The sequence below is a fragment of the Marmota monax genome, unplaced genomic scaffold (assembly GCF_021218885.2).
Source record: "Marmota monax isolate L192 unplaced genomic scaffold, Marmota_monax_Labrador192_F-V1.1 WCK01_AAM20220418_F8-fsc00078, whole genome shotgun sequence".
NCBI classification, from domain to species: Eukaryota; Metazoa; Chordata; class Mammalia; order Rodentia; family Sciuridae; genus Marmota; species Marmota monax.
In genome coordinates, this window is record NW_026694865.1 from 5,163,774 (window position 1) to 5,180,672 (window position 16,899).

Sequence of the window (16,899 nt, forward strand, 5' to 3'; positions counted from 1 at the left end):
AAAGCCAACCTCAGTAACTTAGTGAGGCCCTAAGCAACTCAGCGAGACCCTGTCTCTAAATAAAATAAACAAAGGGGCTGGGGATGTGGCTCAGTGGTTCAGCACCCCTGGGTTCAATCCCCAGTATCAGAAGAAAAAAAAAAAAGAGGCTAAATAAAAATGGAAGATGGAAGGGCGTTCTGAGCACAGGGACATTGCCGGCAAATTATGGTACTACAATTATCATCTATAACATGACGTATGAAGGTAGCAATGGCAGCAACAGTACAACATAGCATTTATTACATCATCACAAACATTTCCCAATGGCCTATTAGGTTCCAGGAATGTGGAGGTGCTGGAGATATAATGACAGGCAAGCAAGGTTCCTGTCCTCATGGAGCTTGTATCCAGGGCACACAGGGACCCCTGGCTTTCAGCATTGCTGGAACCAAAGGGTAGAGCAGGGAGTGGTGCTCGAGGAAGCTGAGGAAGGGAAGAGAGTTCGCTTTACACTAACAGGAGTTGAGCTGGAACCCACCCACTTTCTGAAGCCCCACCACCCCTTTTTAGATATATTTTTAATTGTCAGTGGACCTTTATTTTATTTATTTATTTATATGCGGTGCTGAGGATCAAACCCAGGGCCTCACACATGCCAGGCAAATACTCTACCACTGAGCCACAATCCAGCCCACCTCACCGAAGCCCTTTTAAAAAGCTCAGGATTTGCCAAATCAAGCTACCTCTGGGCAGGAGTCCCGATTTGAGATCCTGATTTCTGCTTTCCCCAGGGTCTCTTGGTGGTTGTAGGGAAATTGCTCACCAATTAGAGAGGAGGCCACTCCTAGAAGTCCTCCAGCACTGATTCAGGTTGTGATTCAGACACTGAATAGAGAGCCTGGCGCACAGTGAGCCCGTAAGTGTTTGTTGAATGAAAACACGTTCTTGGGTAACCACGGGGTGATGGCTTTATCTGTAAAACAAAGGAGTGGCTAATCTCTTTGAGACTGAGAATGATGGCATCATGAACTTCTTGGAAAATTAGATGGCCCCTGCTCCAACACCCTGCTTGAGGCCAAGGATAAGGAGCCACAGGTAAAGCCTATGTGCCTTTATGTCCAAGTCTGTCCATCTATGGATCCATCAATCCATCCACTATTAGACCTTGGCACTGTGCAAGACACTTGTTGAAATGACTTTATGGAATTCACCATTCAGTGAGGGCAGGTAGGCCTATAATTACATAATCAAAGTACAGTGAGAACATCTAACAAGGTAAGTAACCAGGTAAGATGAAGGGGCAAAAGAAGGCTGACTGATGATCAGAGATTAAAGGAGGAGTGGACTTTACCAAGCTTGACAGAGGATGAGAAAGGTGTTGTGCTGGTTTGGGTGTGAGGTGTCCCCAAAAGCTCATGTGTGAGACAAGGCAAGAAAATTCAGAGGAGAAACAATCGGGTTATGAGAGCCTTAATCCAATCAGTGAATTAATCACCTGATGGGATTAACTGAGTGGTAACTGAAGGCAGGTGGGGTGTGGCTGGAGGAGGTGGGGGCATTGGGGCTGTGGCTTTGGGACATATATTTGTATCCGGCAAGTAGGGATCTCTGTTTCTGATCATCATGGGAGCTGCTTCCCTCTGCCACACACTTCTGCCATGATGTTCTGTCTCTGCTCTGAGGAATAGAGCCTGCTGTCTATGGACTGAGACCTCTGAAACCCTGAGCCATTAAGTAAACCATTTCTCTTCTACAGTTGTTCTGGTTGGGTCCTTTTGTCACATCAGCAAAAAAAGCTGACTAAAACAGGTATTAAAGGATCTGAGACCTGCAGAGGTAAAATCAGGGGTCCCAGAACACTATAGGTAACTCAAAATGGGAAGGTTAACTATGATGTGGCTGTCAGGCAGGATTGAATGGTTGGCAGGTTATTGAAGATGAGGAGAATGTGTTGAACTCCAGATATCCTAGGTTTTGAGATCCTAGAGGGGAAAGGGTTAGGAGGTATAGTTTTTCCAATTCTTTGTTTTAAAGAAAATGAAGACAGTATCTAAAAGTATGACTGCCCAGACTTTAGTGAGAAGTCTGCTTCACACCTAATGGTTTTATTGTCATTGCTATTCTTTTGACAGCATTCATTTACATTTGCTCTGGACCTCAAATCAAAGCAAATCAAAATATGACGAAGGTGTCAGTGAGAAGAGTTATTTGATGGGAAGCATTTGCTCTCTTTTGTGAGTAAGCAGTTTATCTCCCACTGTGTTGCAGCCTGCTGTGGCAGAAGGACTATTTCCAATGATTTAACTTTGCCTCTAACAAACCACATTTTATAATTACTTATTAGCCAAAGAGCATCATTAATAGATAATTGTAAATTTTCTAAAAGCTACATAGATGGGTATGTTAAATTCATTCATTGATTTCCCAGTATCCAGCCCTCCAAGGGCTTTCACAAATCCCTGGGAAGCCTCTGAAAGCTGCATTTTGCATTCGATTCTTATGTCTGCAAAGAAGATTCCAAAATTCATGTTTGCCTCCAGTTTGAAAAGCAGAGTTCCTGATCTTGGACAAATTAGCCTTGGACAAATTATATCACACTGATAGCTCCCAGGTCATCTGGTGCCTGTGGGAAGAATGAGGGCTTAAGACAGAGCGAATTTCACAGTGTTGTATTTGGCCCCTTTTTCAGGTAACATGGAGGAAGGAGATCAGAGACTCAATCCAAGGTTGCCTGGATGCAAAGAAAGTCAGTTTCTAGATTCATATTTTTCTGGGACTGCATAATAATCTGTCTTAATTGTGGAGCATCATAATAAATAATATGTAATAATGTCATGATGATAACCTATAATTTAAATCAACTCAGGAAAATAGAATGGAGAGATCTCCAACACTACTTTCTGAGACTGAGTCACAAACTCAATTTTCAATTCCAAGCAATTGGCACTTCTAACGTTTATACACAAATAATCTCAACCCATCTCATTAAATATTCAATCCATATTCAAAGTTATTAAATATTGAACACGATTTAATAAATACAACCAAGTTAATCATGACTTCGATTGGTGGTTGTGGGTTCATAAAAAGCTTGTGAAAAGAGTCAGTCATTCCACTTGGGGCTTCATTCTGGTCTTCCATCTCCCTGGCCCTGTTTTTAAATGAGTGTAGAAACTGAATAATGTGTGTGTGCAGATGTGTTGGGTTGTAGCTCTCAGTAGTCTGTGCACCAGGTAGGATGGGTCTGTCTGGGGTGTGTATATGTCAATGTGTGTTTCGTGAGCAGTTATGATGCTGGTGAGCTACCTTAGATCCTGGTTGTCAAATGGTTTCTTCTATGCATCTCATCAATGGCTAGAACCATAGGACTCCACAGTCTCCTATAACTGAGCGTGGATTCCAAAGGTTACTTTCTCCTAGGGCTGTGCACGTGTAGTCAGCTCCTGAGAACAGTGTCTCCTTAGGTTGCCCTTTGATTGCCTCTGCCTAGTCCTACCCCTGCAGTGCAAGAAACCGCAGTATTGAGGAAGGTACTTTGAACAACCTTGAGTTCAAATTTAGGTTCTGTCATTTACCAGTTATGTGGCTTTGGGTTTTGGGTAAGTTAACCTTTTGGACCTTCAGCTTCCCCTCTCCAAAAAGGAGACAAAAATGCCTGCTATATAGGATTGTTGTGAGATTTAAATAATATTGTAGGTGTATGTTGTTAATAAAATGTAGATAGCTTACCATTTTATTTATTTATTTATTTATTTATTTATGTATGGTACCAGGGATTGAATCCAGTGGTGCTTAATCACCAAGTCATATCCCCAGCCCTTTTAATATTTTTATTTTGAGACAGGGCCTAGCTAATCTGCTGAGGCTGGCTTTGAACTATCAGTCCTCCGGCCTCAGCCTCCTGAGACTCTGGGATAACAGTAGGCGGATGCCACCATGCCCAGTTTACTTTTTCTTTAAACAAGGCAAGATCCTATACTAAGCTTTGTAATAGGTCTAAAGGTAAAGAAGACATGGCATTGGCTCCAAATATCTTAGAATCTGGTGGGAGATAGACATTTCCACTTAAGCATGCTAGAGTGTCACCTTCTGCCTGAAGAGTTTAAAAGACCCTACAAGTGGCCTGGGGTTGTGGCTCAGTGATAGAGTTCTTGCCTGGCATGTGTGAGACACTGGGTTCAAACTTCAGCACCACATATAAATGAATAAGTAAAATAAAGTTTCATTGACAATGTTTATACACACACATACACACACACACACACCCTACAAGTTCCAAAATTTTTTCTTCACAGCGAATCACAGTCATTATTGGGAATCTCTGTGCTTATCCCTCCCTGGGGCTTAAAGCAGGGCTCTGCAAGAAAGAGAGGAAACATTCAGCTGCCAGCAGACCAAGGTGGGAGAGGGAAGGAAAACACCTGAGCCAGGGAAAGGGCTGTGGCTGGAGGCTCTGCTGGGGCCCTAGCCTTCTGATAATTTACTCCTGAAACAGAGGCCATCCTCCCAGTGTGGTCACCAGGGTTTTGGCCTCTGCATCCCCTACCCCTGACCTGGCTAAAGCAGGCAGGAGGTGGAAATGGATTTGCTAGTGTTCACATAACCAGTGAGTGATGGAGCCAAGGGTTTGAAGTTGGGCATCTGCCTCCAGGCCTCTGCCTGTCACCTCTCTGTATTCTTCTTTTTACTGTCTTCCTGTCCCAGTTAGAGGGCAAGCTTTTTATATATATGGAGAAGGGGAGGGTGAGGGTTTATTTAGCTCACATTTGTATGTTCAAAGTCCAACACCAGACAATCCCATTTGTTTGGCATCTGGGAAGAGCACATCATGGCAGGAGAAAGTAGGAATCACATCTCAAAGAGGAGCAGAGAGAAAAGAGAGGTGCCTGGCCAGTCATGCTCTTTTTTGGGGGGCGGGGGTACCGGGAATTGAACTCAGGGGCACTCAACCATTGAGCCACATCCCCAGCCCTATTTTGTATTTTATTTAGAGACAGGGTCTCACTGAGTTGCTTAGCACCTCACTTCTGCTGAAGCTGCCTTTGAACTCATGATCCTCCTGCCTCAGCCTCCTGAGCCACTGGGATCATAGGTTTGTGCCACCACTCCCACTGTCTTGCTCCTTTTATAACAATCCTCTTGCAAGAAATCAAGAGATGGCATGAGAACTAACTCTTGTCCCCAGTGACCTTAAGACCTCCTTCCAGGCCCCATCTTCCAAAGTTTCCATCACAATCGAACTTTTTTTTTTTTTTTGTACCAGGGATTAAATTCAGGGGTGCTTAACCACTAAGCCACATCCCCATCTTTTTTTTTTCTGTATTTTATTTAGAGACAAGTTCTCGCTGAGTTGCTCAGGGCCTTGCTGAGTTGCTGAGGCTTCGAATTTGCAATCCTCCTGCCTCAGCCTCCTGAGCTGCTGGGATTACAAAGAGCAATCTTTTGGATAGCAGGCTTAATGGCTGAGAGAGGGGGACTTTTTTCTTAGGTTATGTCCTTAGGTGAACAGCGTGGTTATAGGTGTCATAACTTCCAAGATAAGCTTGTTGCAGCCAGGTTAGAGATGGCTCCAGCAGTGGGATGTGCCTCCTTAGAGGACGCTCTCAGGGACTGGCAAATGAATGATGGATTGTGGGCGCCAACATGACCCCGGGCTCACTCTCAGAGATGTTTGCTAAAAGTGTTTCTGGCTCTGTTGGGACATGTGTCCTTGGAGACCTGCCATCTGGGTGGTGAAGGTACAGCTTTATAGATCCATGTAGCTTTTTAGAGTATGGTGGAAAACCAGGCAATCCCCAGCAGTCCTCAGGCACACACTGGCTGCTTGACGGTGGTGTGTGAGTATGTGAGACAGAGAAGGGGGAGGAGTGGCTCCCTCTGCATTGCTCTAAAGATGGGATGGAATGGTTATCTAGGAAGACCTGTCACCTCCCCAAGCCTGTCAGAAGGGAAGTTTGAGAATTCCAAGTACATGGTTTCCACAGCGTGAGAGTAAAAGAATTGGTGGGAACAGAAGCTCATAACCCAAAAGGAAATGTGAGGATGAAGAAGACATGCAAAACCTGCTGTGCATAATCTTTTTTAAAATTTTTAGTTATAGATGGATACAATGTCTTTGTTTATTTATTTTTATGTGGTGCTGAGAATCGAACCCAGTGCCTCACATGTGCAAGGCAAGCACTCTACCATGAGCTATAACCCCAGCCTAGCTGTGCAAAATCTTAATTGCTAACAGTTCTAGTTCCTGGAGCTGGGCTTTGGTGCATTATTTCATTTAATCTTCACAGGATTCACAGTACTGTTATCATTCTCATTTTACAGACAGGAAAACCGAGACTAGAGAGGTTAACTGATTGCACAATGTCACAGTGAGTGAGTGGTGGCACAGGCCTATCATCTCAGCATCTATGGTACCCACCAACTAGCACCCAGAGCCAGAGACACCTTTAGGGAAATCTAATTCAGCCTTTTCATAATAGGATAGGAAATCAAATGCCAGAAAGCAGCTGAATGTCAAGGCCAGACAACTGGTCAACCTAAGGTTTGCCTGCAAAACCAGGACTAGGGTGAGGTATGGAGGCTCCTTAGGGTATAGAATTTAAGTGGCATTCACTCTCGGGTGCTCATGATGCAATTGCACAACCCTGAGAGCAAAGGCCTCCTTCCATGTTGGGCATCTGGTTTTGTGGTATGAACAGACGCGGCATGGCTTTATCCATTTGATTTGATACCCCAACTTGAGGAACTGATGGGACTATCTGTATGGAATTGTTTAGAGCCAATACTCCAAAGCCAATTTTTACCACAGGACTTGATGGATGGTTAATTTCTGGTTGGGACCACAGGAGGGGAACAAACTGGCCCTAGCAGATAGGGTTGACACTTAGAGAACCCTGATCCTGCCATTATAAATCAGCTGGCAGAGTGAAGTCCAGGGTGAAGGAGACACTACATCTCTCTGAACCCCACTGGACTGAAATGAGGAAGTCACAGGAGAAGCTCCTAGGGGAGGGGCTTGCCCCATCACATCCTTAATGATGGTTGGTCAAGAGCGGGTGAGGAGGAGGCTAAGTGCTGGGAAACCTGTCTGGAGACCTTTTCCCACAGCCTCAGACAATACGCCTGTTTTATTTGCAAAATTCTTCCTGGTTTGGGGCGGGAGTGGTGTACAGTCACCAGTCTTAAGCCTGTGCATTCCCGTTTTAATTCAAGAAGGAAAGAAGACAAACTCCACTAGCAAAGACCCTGCCTACGCGCCATTGCCCCTGTAAGCAGGAGTCCCGAATTTCTTGGAGAAGGGCAGAGGGTGGAAGAGAAGGGGTTTCCTGCACCACTCAAAATTGCCAGCTTTCCCCCATTGCCTGGCCTTGTTAGGAGTGCTGCAGGGATCCGGGCGGCTTAAGGTGCTGTCGCAGGAGGAGAGGTCTTCTTCCTTTGGCTCTGGGCGCGGGGGCATGCGAAGAGCCTAAAAGCGGGAGGCTGGCCTCAGGCGCCCTAGCATTTCTCAGGTCAGCGGAGCCCAGTCTCATGCTGCGGATAGGCAGAGGTGGTCTAGACCTCGCCGCTGGAGTAGCCCTCAGCAAGGCACATTCCTTGCTGAGAGAGCTCCAGTTTCCTCATCTCACCAGGAGCTGCTCAGCCCTACTTGGGTTTTGACATTCTGAGTTCTTTTGCTTTCTTGCCTTTTGCCAGCCCAGACGTTTCTCAAGTCCCTGCCTTGAGTACCAATCTCCAGAACTGATCCATCTGTGTCCCTGCTGTTGAAAGTATGACCTGGGGGGAGGGTGCCAAGGACCCCCTTCAACCCCTGTTGAGTCCCCCTCCGCCCCCTTCCTGAGCTTCAGGAGTAGGCGCACAGGCCACTCTGATTCACCAGGAGGTAAAGGGGGACTTGGGAAGAGAAAAGGGAGTCGAGATGCGAGAAGGTTAAAAAGAGGAAATGGAAAAGAGAAAAGAGGGAGCAGAAAGGGACAGCAAAAGAACGCAAGGGGTGTGGGGACAGAGAGATGCTGGAAAGAAGAGAACCAGAGAAAAAGGAAAGCGAGAGAGAGAGAGAGAGAGAGAGAGAGAGAGAGAGAGAGAGAGAGAGAGAGAATGATCAGGGTCTGAAAGGACCAAAGAGGGAGAAAGGGGTGAAAAAAGAAGAAGAAGAAGGGGGTGGGAGAGCGAGCGAGAGAGCTGCGAGCAAGGAGGAGGGAAGCTGGAAGGGAGGGAGAGAGAGGAGGGAGGGACCGAGGGACGGAGGGGGTGGGGGCTGGCTCGGCAGCAGAATCCGCCGCGGCTCCAGCTTGCTCGCTCACTCGCTCGCGGTGCCCGCCGCCCGTCGCCCGACTCTGGACAGCTCTCAGCTCCCGCACTTGGCCCAGCTATCTGGAGCAGCTCGGGCTCCGGAGGACTGGACCGCGCAACTGGCTGGCTGAGCCCTGGGCGGGCCGCGGAAGCAGGTAGGTGGCTGGGTGGAGTCCGCGAAGATGCGGAGCCTCAGAGCGCTAGGGGTTCAAGGGGACAGGAATGTGTTCCAATCCTGGGGAGGGGGCTTTGCAGCCTCGCGACTAACTTTCCATCGGCTCCGTGGATCCCCGCTACCTGGTCCGGGCCCAGGTCCGGGCTTCGGAAGCCGAGTTTGGCGCGGGTAGGAGGTGAACGCTGGGACGTGTGGAAGCGCCAGGGGGTCCGGGCAGGATGTGTGGCGCCCTGGCGTGGGCAGGCGCGCGCACTCCGGCCGCAGTCAGGACGCAGCGTCCGCCGCGCCTCCACGTGCGGGGGAAGACCTGAGAGCAGCAGGGTGGCGCGGGTGTCCCGGGGAGGGCGCACGTCAGCGCCCGAGAATCTGGGGACTCCCGCCCCGGAGCCGCCCGGGGTGCACCGGCTGTAAGCACTGCACCCACGCCCTTCCCGCCCGGGTCCGGACGCAGAGCCGGCGGGCACGCGGGCAGATTCCCAGCAGTAGCCAGCGGTGCGCCTCGCCGCTGCCAAAGCCCAGTCAGTGCCACGCGCTTTTTGGCTTTTGGGAGGCGCGGAAGCGGAACGTTTGCCCGCATCATTTCCTTCGTATCCAGTCTCCTCGACTCACTTCAGGGAATCTGGAACGCCCAACTGCCCTGTGGGTTGGTTATCAGACATCCCTCTTGTCCTTGCCGGCGACCCTAGCTCCCAAAGTTCAAAGAAACCAATCCCTCCTAGCGCGCTCCTGGATCGCGGTTCCGAAGTTCCCAACTTCTCTCCCAGCCGTGGGCGGTAGTGTTGGAGGTGGGGATAAGGATGGTCGTCGTGGTCCCTTCAAGCTGCCCAGTGCAGCAGCCTTCCTTCTTGGCTTGGGTTTATTTTCCTACTTTGTTAGAAGGAAAAATGACTTAAAAATAGGCAAAGATTGTTCCTTGCGGGCGTCAGGGACCGCGAGTGGGAAAGAGCCATCAACCGTTGCGAGCTGGGAGCGCGGAGCCTCGTTATGGTGGTATCTATCCCGCGCCTTCCAGCCCCTGCTCTTTTCTCCCGGACTTGGCCCCCCGGCTGCACTCTGCAGCCCTGTCTCCGGATGCGTTCCCACTAGACCGCGCCAGGCGAGGCTAGTTTGAGTCCTTCCCGGTGGCCACGTTCTCAGGAAAGATCTGTCAAAGTGGATCCGCTTTAGGTTCTTCCACTCTCTGTCCCTGAGGAGCAGATCGAGTAGGGCCTCCGGCGGGTTGGGATCCGGGGCATCTCGGCTTGCTCTGCCAAGGGTACTCATGCCCCTTCCTGCACCCTGCCGGGGAAACATGGGTTAATGTACCGGCCAGGTGGCGGCGCGCGGCAGCCGGCTGGGGCTCTCGGATCCTGCGGGAGGCGCGGTTCCTCTTGCTCTCCTCTGGGATTTGCCGATCTGTGCGGTTTCCTGGAGAGAGCGGGGTCTCCGCCTTGCAGCCCTCTTTGTTGATGTACGTCCGAGAGATTCTCGTGAGAGGTTTAGCGAGGCTAAAAGCTGGGGTTGTTGCTGACAGGGTTACCCCCGGCCCTTGCTCCTTGCAGGTTGGGGAGGGTGCCCCAGGGCGCTGGACCTACCACGCAGCGCTCCATCCCCCGCTCCTTTGGCGGGTTTCCCCCGCGCTCACTACGCACCAGCTCTCTGTAGCTCGAATATCGTTTTAAGCCTCTAGAAATTTGAAGTCTACAATGTCAGTCTTCACCTCTTCCTCCCATTCCATAAATCAGCAGACTGAGACCCAGAGAAGTAAAAGGACGCCCTGAGAGCTGGTTAAGGATGGAAGGGAAGCAACCAGCTCTCCTGACTCCCAGTTCAGGGCCTTTTCTAACATGCCACACGGACTTTACCGTGGGGCAGGTGTTTTCAGCAGGCCGCTGCATACCTTGACAGGTTGGAGGGCTAGGAATGAGAGATTAGAAGCCCAGGACTGTTCTCTGGATTCTCTTAATTAGGTGCCCTGCTGTGAACAACTCCCAGGAGGAATCTTTTTTTTTTTTTTAACATATCTTGGTTGGTGCATTATAATTATACGTAATTGTAGGACTTATGTACATATATGTACACGCACACAATGTAACAGCATGATTTGGTCAATATCATTCCCCAGTACCTCCCCCTTTCCCTTCCCTGTTTCCTCCCCCTGCTTTCCTCTAACTCAACTGGTCTTCTTTCTATTTTCACAACACCCACTCCTCACCTTTTTCCTCCCTCTTTTCTCTCTAGTTTCTACATGTTAGAAAATATGGGCTGGGCTTGTGGCTCAGTGGTAGAGCGCTTGCTTAGCACTTGTGAGGCACTGCGTTCTAGCCTCAGCACCACATAAAATCAAAATAAAGGTATTGTGTCCACTTACAACTAAAAAAATATATTAAAAACACAAAGCCTGTGACCCTGATTTTCTTCTGAGTTTGGCTTATTTTGCTTATCAATACTCTTCAGTTTCATCTAGGATGAATGATTTATGTGGCTGTTTGTTGCATACCTAGAGTACACCTGCTCTGGAGTCTGGGGGTAAAAGGAGCTCACAGGCCTGGCTCCCCTGTAGTGTGTAAGCCACAGGGAAGGAGTAGCCATTGTTTTGTAGCTGAAGAGTGCATAGAGACCTCGGTGAGATCACTTCTGGAGGGCAAAATTAGGAATAGTCCCTGGAGAAGGTAGAATGTGAAACTGAGCTTCAGGTAGATTTGCACCTGGGGTGGAGGACTGTGGGGCCCAGAGCTCCAGTACTAAAAGGGAGGCAGGCAAGCTCCAGTAAGAGTTGTTCAGCTGTTGGTCAAGGACATCAGAGTCAAGGTCAATGAGAACTCAAGCTCAGAAACTGGCCTCAGAGGTCTTTTAGTTTGAGGTGAAGGAGGATGAGGACTTGGCTGAGAAGTCAGCATCCTGTCAACCAGGGGTTGTGGCACCTTTTCTTTTTCTGTTTCCAATTGTTCCCCCCACCCCGTCATTTCTTTGCCCCTTTCCAGCTATAACTTTTAGAATCAAGATATTTGAATGTTCTGGGCTTCCTATGGCCAGGGCATTTGCTGTAGTAGGAACATTTAGTCAATAAGTAGCTCTGGAGTGCCTACTTAGTGCTTGGTGTCTGTAAGGACCCAGATGTTACAACCATGAATCACACAGGGGGCGTCCCATACCTCTGATATCTCACCTCTGCCCGTCGCAGTCTCAGGGTCTTGCTGCAGTGTGGAGGCAAATATGCAAGGGATATGGGAAGCAGTGCTGAAGTGGATGATATAACAAAAACATACCCAGCTTCCCTCTGGTGGCTCAAAGCTCTGAGGTGGAAAGGTAGGAAGCTATTGGCAATGAGATTTGGAGATTCTCTCCAAATTCTCTCCATGCCCCCAGCTTCTAGTTGCCAGGGTGACCCAAGGCAATTGTATTGATGTGGCATTGGAGAACTGCTCTGCAGAGCTTTTATCAGACGAAGAATGATATGTATGTGTGCGGTGGGGGGAGCTGGGTGAGTGCTGGTAACTGTGATCTTGCTAGGTATCCATAGAGACTGGTGCCAGGTAACCATGTGCCCATTAAATCCCAGCTTTGGCAGCTGCTTGGTGAAGTGTGCAACCCCATTTTGCAGATGGGTAAATGGAGCCCTCAATCTGTAGATTGGGACAGCTATGCAGTGAGAGAAGGTAGACCCTTATAGAATTAGGTGTCTTTGATGTCTGATTCAAGTTAAAATGATGGTCTTCCTATTTTGTAGAATAGTGGTTCTCAGACTTTGGCATGGAGGGATGGTGCAAACACTGATTATTGGCCCCCACCCTCAAAGTTTATGATTTGGTGGGTCTGGAGTGGGCCCTGGAGTTGTTTGCATTTCTAAACAGTTTCCAGGTGATGCTGATGAGCGCAGTCCTGAGACCACACTTTGAGAACCCATGTGGCAGAATGGGAAGATGAGTGATTTCCTTAAGACTATGCTAGGGGGAAGGGGAGAGCCTGGAACAAAGGCTATGATTTAGCTCCAAGAACTCTAGGACTTGCCTATGCACACTCCCCTCCCCCTCACCCCCCCCCCCCCAGGTGGCCATGGAATTAAAGGAATATTTTATCTTCATCAGCACACATACAGAGAGTGAATATATTGCAATGTAATTAGGAAATAAATAGGTGTTGTGTGTTGGATGTAGATTCTGTGCCCTGTGGCTCTGTGGGGGTTTATTATAGCAGTGTTATAATTGAAAAGGTGTCATCCACTCCGAGAACCCCTCATGAAACTTTCATGGCCTGGGTGGTCATTGTCCAAAAAGACATGGCTTCTTCATTTAAAAGAAAGAAGTCAGAGAGATCGTTCTTCTGCTAATGGGACTAGCTGTGTTTCTTTTTTGACAGTAACTATCCATTGTGTTCGTAGGGGAGAGGGAAAAAAATGAACAGCTGATGCAGAGACTACAGGAAGTCCACATCACATGTATACAGATCTCTTGGTTGAGCATTTCAAAATGTGTTGCAACTGTCTGTCTGTCTGCTTGTCTGGATTTCTGATGTGAAGCTGTGCCTCAGGAAGAGGAGAGTTTGTGCTTCAACTTTGCTGATGGGGTAAATCTAATAGCACACTTTATCCCCAACATGTTAATTAGACCCAAAAGAAAAGAATCATAAAAGAGTTGTTCTCCTAAATGCTGGCATTTTTCATCTGGATTCTATTTATTGATTATTTTACAGTCGAGAAGGAGCAAAAATCCATGTTTTTATAGCAAATAAAGCTGGCTGCAGTAATTATGCAGGCTCAACATGTCTGTTCTGGAGCAGGAAGTTGGAATTCAGCCTGACTTTCAAACATTTGGGTGAGATCTAATTGAGAAAGACATTTCAAAGAACAAATATTTAGGAATGTGGAGTTTCACTGATGGTCTGTTTGGATCAAGTGCAAGTGCCTGGCTTTTAGCTTGATCCTAGGTAGTGGGGAGACAGTGGAGAAGGACCGATCAGTGATGTTAAGACTGCAGCCAAAACGTGGGGCTGAAACGTTGAGATAATCAGTGAAGCTTAGAAAAGGGAAGAATGGTAGCTTCAGGGCACAGATCCCATGTAATTGGCGAGAAAGGGGAGAATCAATTAATTAAATATAGATTCAACATGTATTGAATGCCTAACCTTGGGATAGGCACAATGAGAGCAGGAAATGGAACTTTTCCTTGCTATATATCTTTCATAATGGCTAGCTCAGGTATCTATAGTGACAAGAGTCCTTGACTGGAGTGGGTATCAGGACAGCAAGCAAGAAAAAACCTGAACTCCACAGGCTGCAACAATAAGGAACTTAGTATCACCCATAACAAGAGGTCTGGGCTATTTCTGCTCCAAGGTTGTTTCCCTCAGTACTTCAACAGATCATCAAGGATCCAGATGCTTTTCATTGTTCCTAGTTCTCAAGGTCACAAGATGGCTGCAATAGTTCCAGGTGTTTCACCCTTAAAATCTTGTGCAGAGACAGAGAAGCCAGGAGAGCCTTTTCCAGAAATCCCTGACCAGACTTTCCCTTGTCTTCTTGCTGATATTGTGAATCACATGTCTTGCCTAAGCTAACTACACACAGGGCAAGGAGATTATAATAATTGGCCTATTTCTATAGGTGCCACCTATAGAATTCAAGACCTGGGTTTGAATTCTCTCCCCACTCCTTTTAAGCCCTATGACCCTGGGCGAAATAGTTCACCTTTTGTGCCTCAGTTTACTCATATGCACAATGGGATTTGTTGGGAAGATAAATCTGAATTAGCTCAATACTTGATTAGTACAAAAGAGGTAGAAGATAATTTGAAGATCTGACCTTGGAAATTATAATCCCGTGTGGGAGACATCGAGGAGTAGGCCATCTAGACCTCAGATGGTCAGAGAGCAGAATCAGAGAGTAAATAATTATGACTTGCAGATCAGCCATGGTAGGAGGAGCATGATGTCCTGGAGTCACAGTAGTTAGGGGAGGTTTCCTGGAAGAGTTGGCTCAGGGCGTACCAGAACTGCAGGATTAAAGAATGGCTGGGTTATAAGCTCCTTCCGCCTACTTTTACTTCCTTTGGCTTTTTTATTTTTCTCAGTGGTAAAATGGAACCATTAGGGCAAAATAAGATCTCGTCTCTTCAATCACAGTGGCCTTGATGGTCAGTTTGAACGCGGTGTATACTGGCCAGCATGGTTGGGAAGGCATTTTACAGTAGCTCCTTCAGTCCCGAACTCCTGGTTTCCAGTCCTTGAGGACCCACCAGCCCTGTACTCCTCAGACCATGTTTCTGCTGCTGGTTGGATCTTAATAATAGTAGCAGTAGTCGTACTTGGGCGCCCAGCTCAGGAAACCTCCCAGCTGCCCTCATGAAACCTCTCTGCCTACAATGAGATCTAACGTCTTCCTATCGCTCAACCATCTTCCCTTCTCAATTCTTCATTTTTGTTGTTGGCGGAGACATCTTCCCAGTGCTTGGGTCCAGAGCTTAGGCACACCTTTCGATGTCCCCACTCCCCCATGTACCCTGCTTCCAATATTAAATGTGCCGAGTTTCCTTTTGTATTTATGTTTCTTAGATTTATGTCCTCTTTCTAGCAGGAGAAATGTCCTTTGTTCATTATTTACCTCATCCTGGGTGGTGGCACTAGCCTCCTACTCTGCCATCTTCAGGGCACAGTGTATGGCTGTGTATGGGGACATGTGTCTCCAGAGCAGCTACAGGGCTCTGTAAATGGGATGGTCTTTGTAAGTTCTAGTGCAGAGGTGGTAATGAACCTGGATTCCATGGCTGCAAAGCCATTATGTTGCTTTGGGTGCCACTGTCTAGAAGCCAGGGCATCTCCTCATTTATTTTCCCTCCAAGTCATCCCCAAACATGTTTTTTATCATCTAATTACCTCACACCTCCCTCCCGCATAGTCCCCACCAGATAAAGCCCAAGCCCTCACGTGTACAATCCCTGTGTCCGCAATCTGCCCGCGCCTGTCTCCTCATCTTTGTCTTCCTTATCTGGTGGACTTACCACCGTGGCCCACTCTGCTTTAGGTCCCGACCTTCTCTGCATTTAACCCAAACCATGTTTTCCTTCAAGACCAGCGTTAGAGCTGAGCGTCCTCATTAGACCTTCCCTGGCCACTAGTGTGCACAGTGATCTCGAAGCATTGATCTGTTTTCCGCTGCACTTCTGTAGCAATTATTGCCTACGCCACAAATTCCATGCTTACTATGCCGTTGATGTCGTTGTTCAGCATTTGGTTGAAATGTTCGTCTTTCCTAATTGGACATAAGACCATTGAGATCCAAGGTGGGGTGGGAGTGGGTCCTTCTTTGTATCCAATGTTGTGGTCATCTTCAATGCTTCCAATGGTACCCCCTTTTTTTTAATTGCAGGGGATCTAACCCAGGGCCTAGTGCATGCTGGACAATTCAATGGATATTTACTGAATTAATAAATCACAGGAATAGATTATTTACCTGAAAAATCACCCTTCGTTTCTTAACCTCAGTCAGGGTTTAATGAATGCCTTCTAAATTTCAGGAACACTTTCTCTTTTTTTTTTTAATATTTATTTTTCAGTTCTCGGCAAACACAACATCTTTGTTTGTATGTGGTGCTGTGGATCGAACCTGGGCCGCACGCATGCCAGGCGAGCGCGCTACCGCTTGAGCCACATCCCCAACCCCCAGGAACACTTTCTCTATCTTGGGCAATAGTTTGGTTTTTTGGGGATTGACTTAACTCACCTGTAGCAGGCCTGTGAAGCCGGTATTCTATTTTACAGATGATCAAACAAAGGCTGGGAGAGGATAGGCATCTGTCAAGTTCATTTGGCCAGCAGTTGTGACCGGCGGGGCCTGTTCTTTGCTCTGTGTTCTCTTGTCTTGTTGAGGTTCCTCCCACCTGTGGTGTCCTGTACCTCTAGTCTCTTTTTCCCTGTGTCCTACTGCGTTGCACTGCCACTCTGTGTCCCAGGACTTTGGAATAATTCAGAACCTCCACATTCTTACAGTGGACTCTGAACTTTCTGGTGGAGAAGTTAAGTCCTGTTATTTGGTGCAGAAAAGAGGTGAGGCCAGTAAAGGGCAGGAGAGGACTGAGGAGTGGCCCTCAGATCCTCAGAAGGCTTTAGACAGTGGCTGGGCTAGGCCTTCCCAGAGGGCATCTGGAGGAGTGGGTGATGATAGCGTCAGGAGAGAAGAGATGAAATTCAGTAACAGTGGCCCTTGTTAGGGCTTCACAGTTTAGAAAGCACTTTTGGAATGAATGTATTTTTTAGTTTGTGTTTTGCAACAACTTTGTAAAGTAGGTTATTGTTCTCAGAAACTGGATTTTAAGGAGTTCAAGTGACTTGCTGAATTCACATCCTAAACCTGATGCCTGGCTCCTACAGTATTGTTTCAGAGGCTTCCTGAAAGAGGGGCTTCTGTCCTGGAATTGCTTCTGTGGGTCCTGGTAGAGATGATGTTCCCCTGTGGGTCTAGAATCTACCCTTCCTCAGAC

General features: G+C 47.6%; 1 protein-coding gene across 1 annotated transcript in view; it reads left to right on the forward strand.

The window, feature by feature from the left end:
• The first annotated feature begins 8,274 nt into the window (after positions 1–8,274).
• Positions 8,275–16,899, forward strand: part of LOC131423492 (multiple epidermal growth factor-like domains protein 11) — a 151,401-nt gene continuing 142,776 nt past the window's right edge. The window contains exon 1 of the mRNA XM_058573301.1: positions 8,275–8,426. The gene's annotated coding sequence lies outside the window, so the exon portion shown is untranslated. The remainder of the gene's footprint in view (positions 8,427–16,899) is intronic.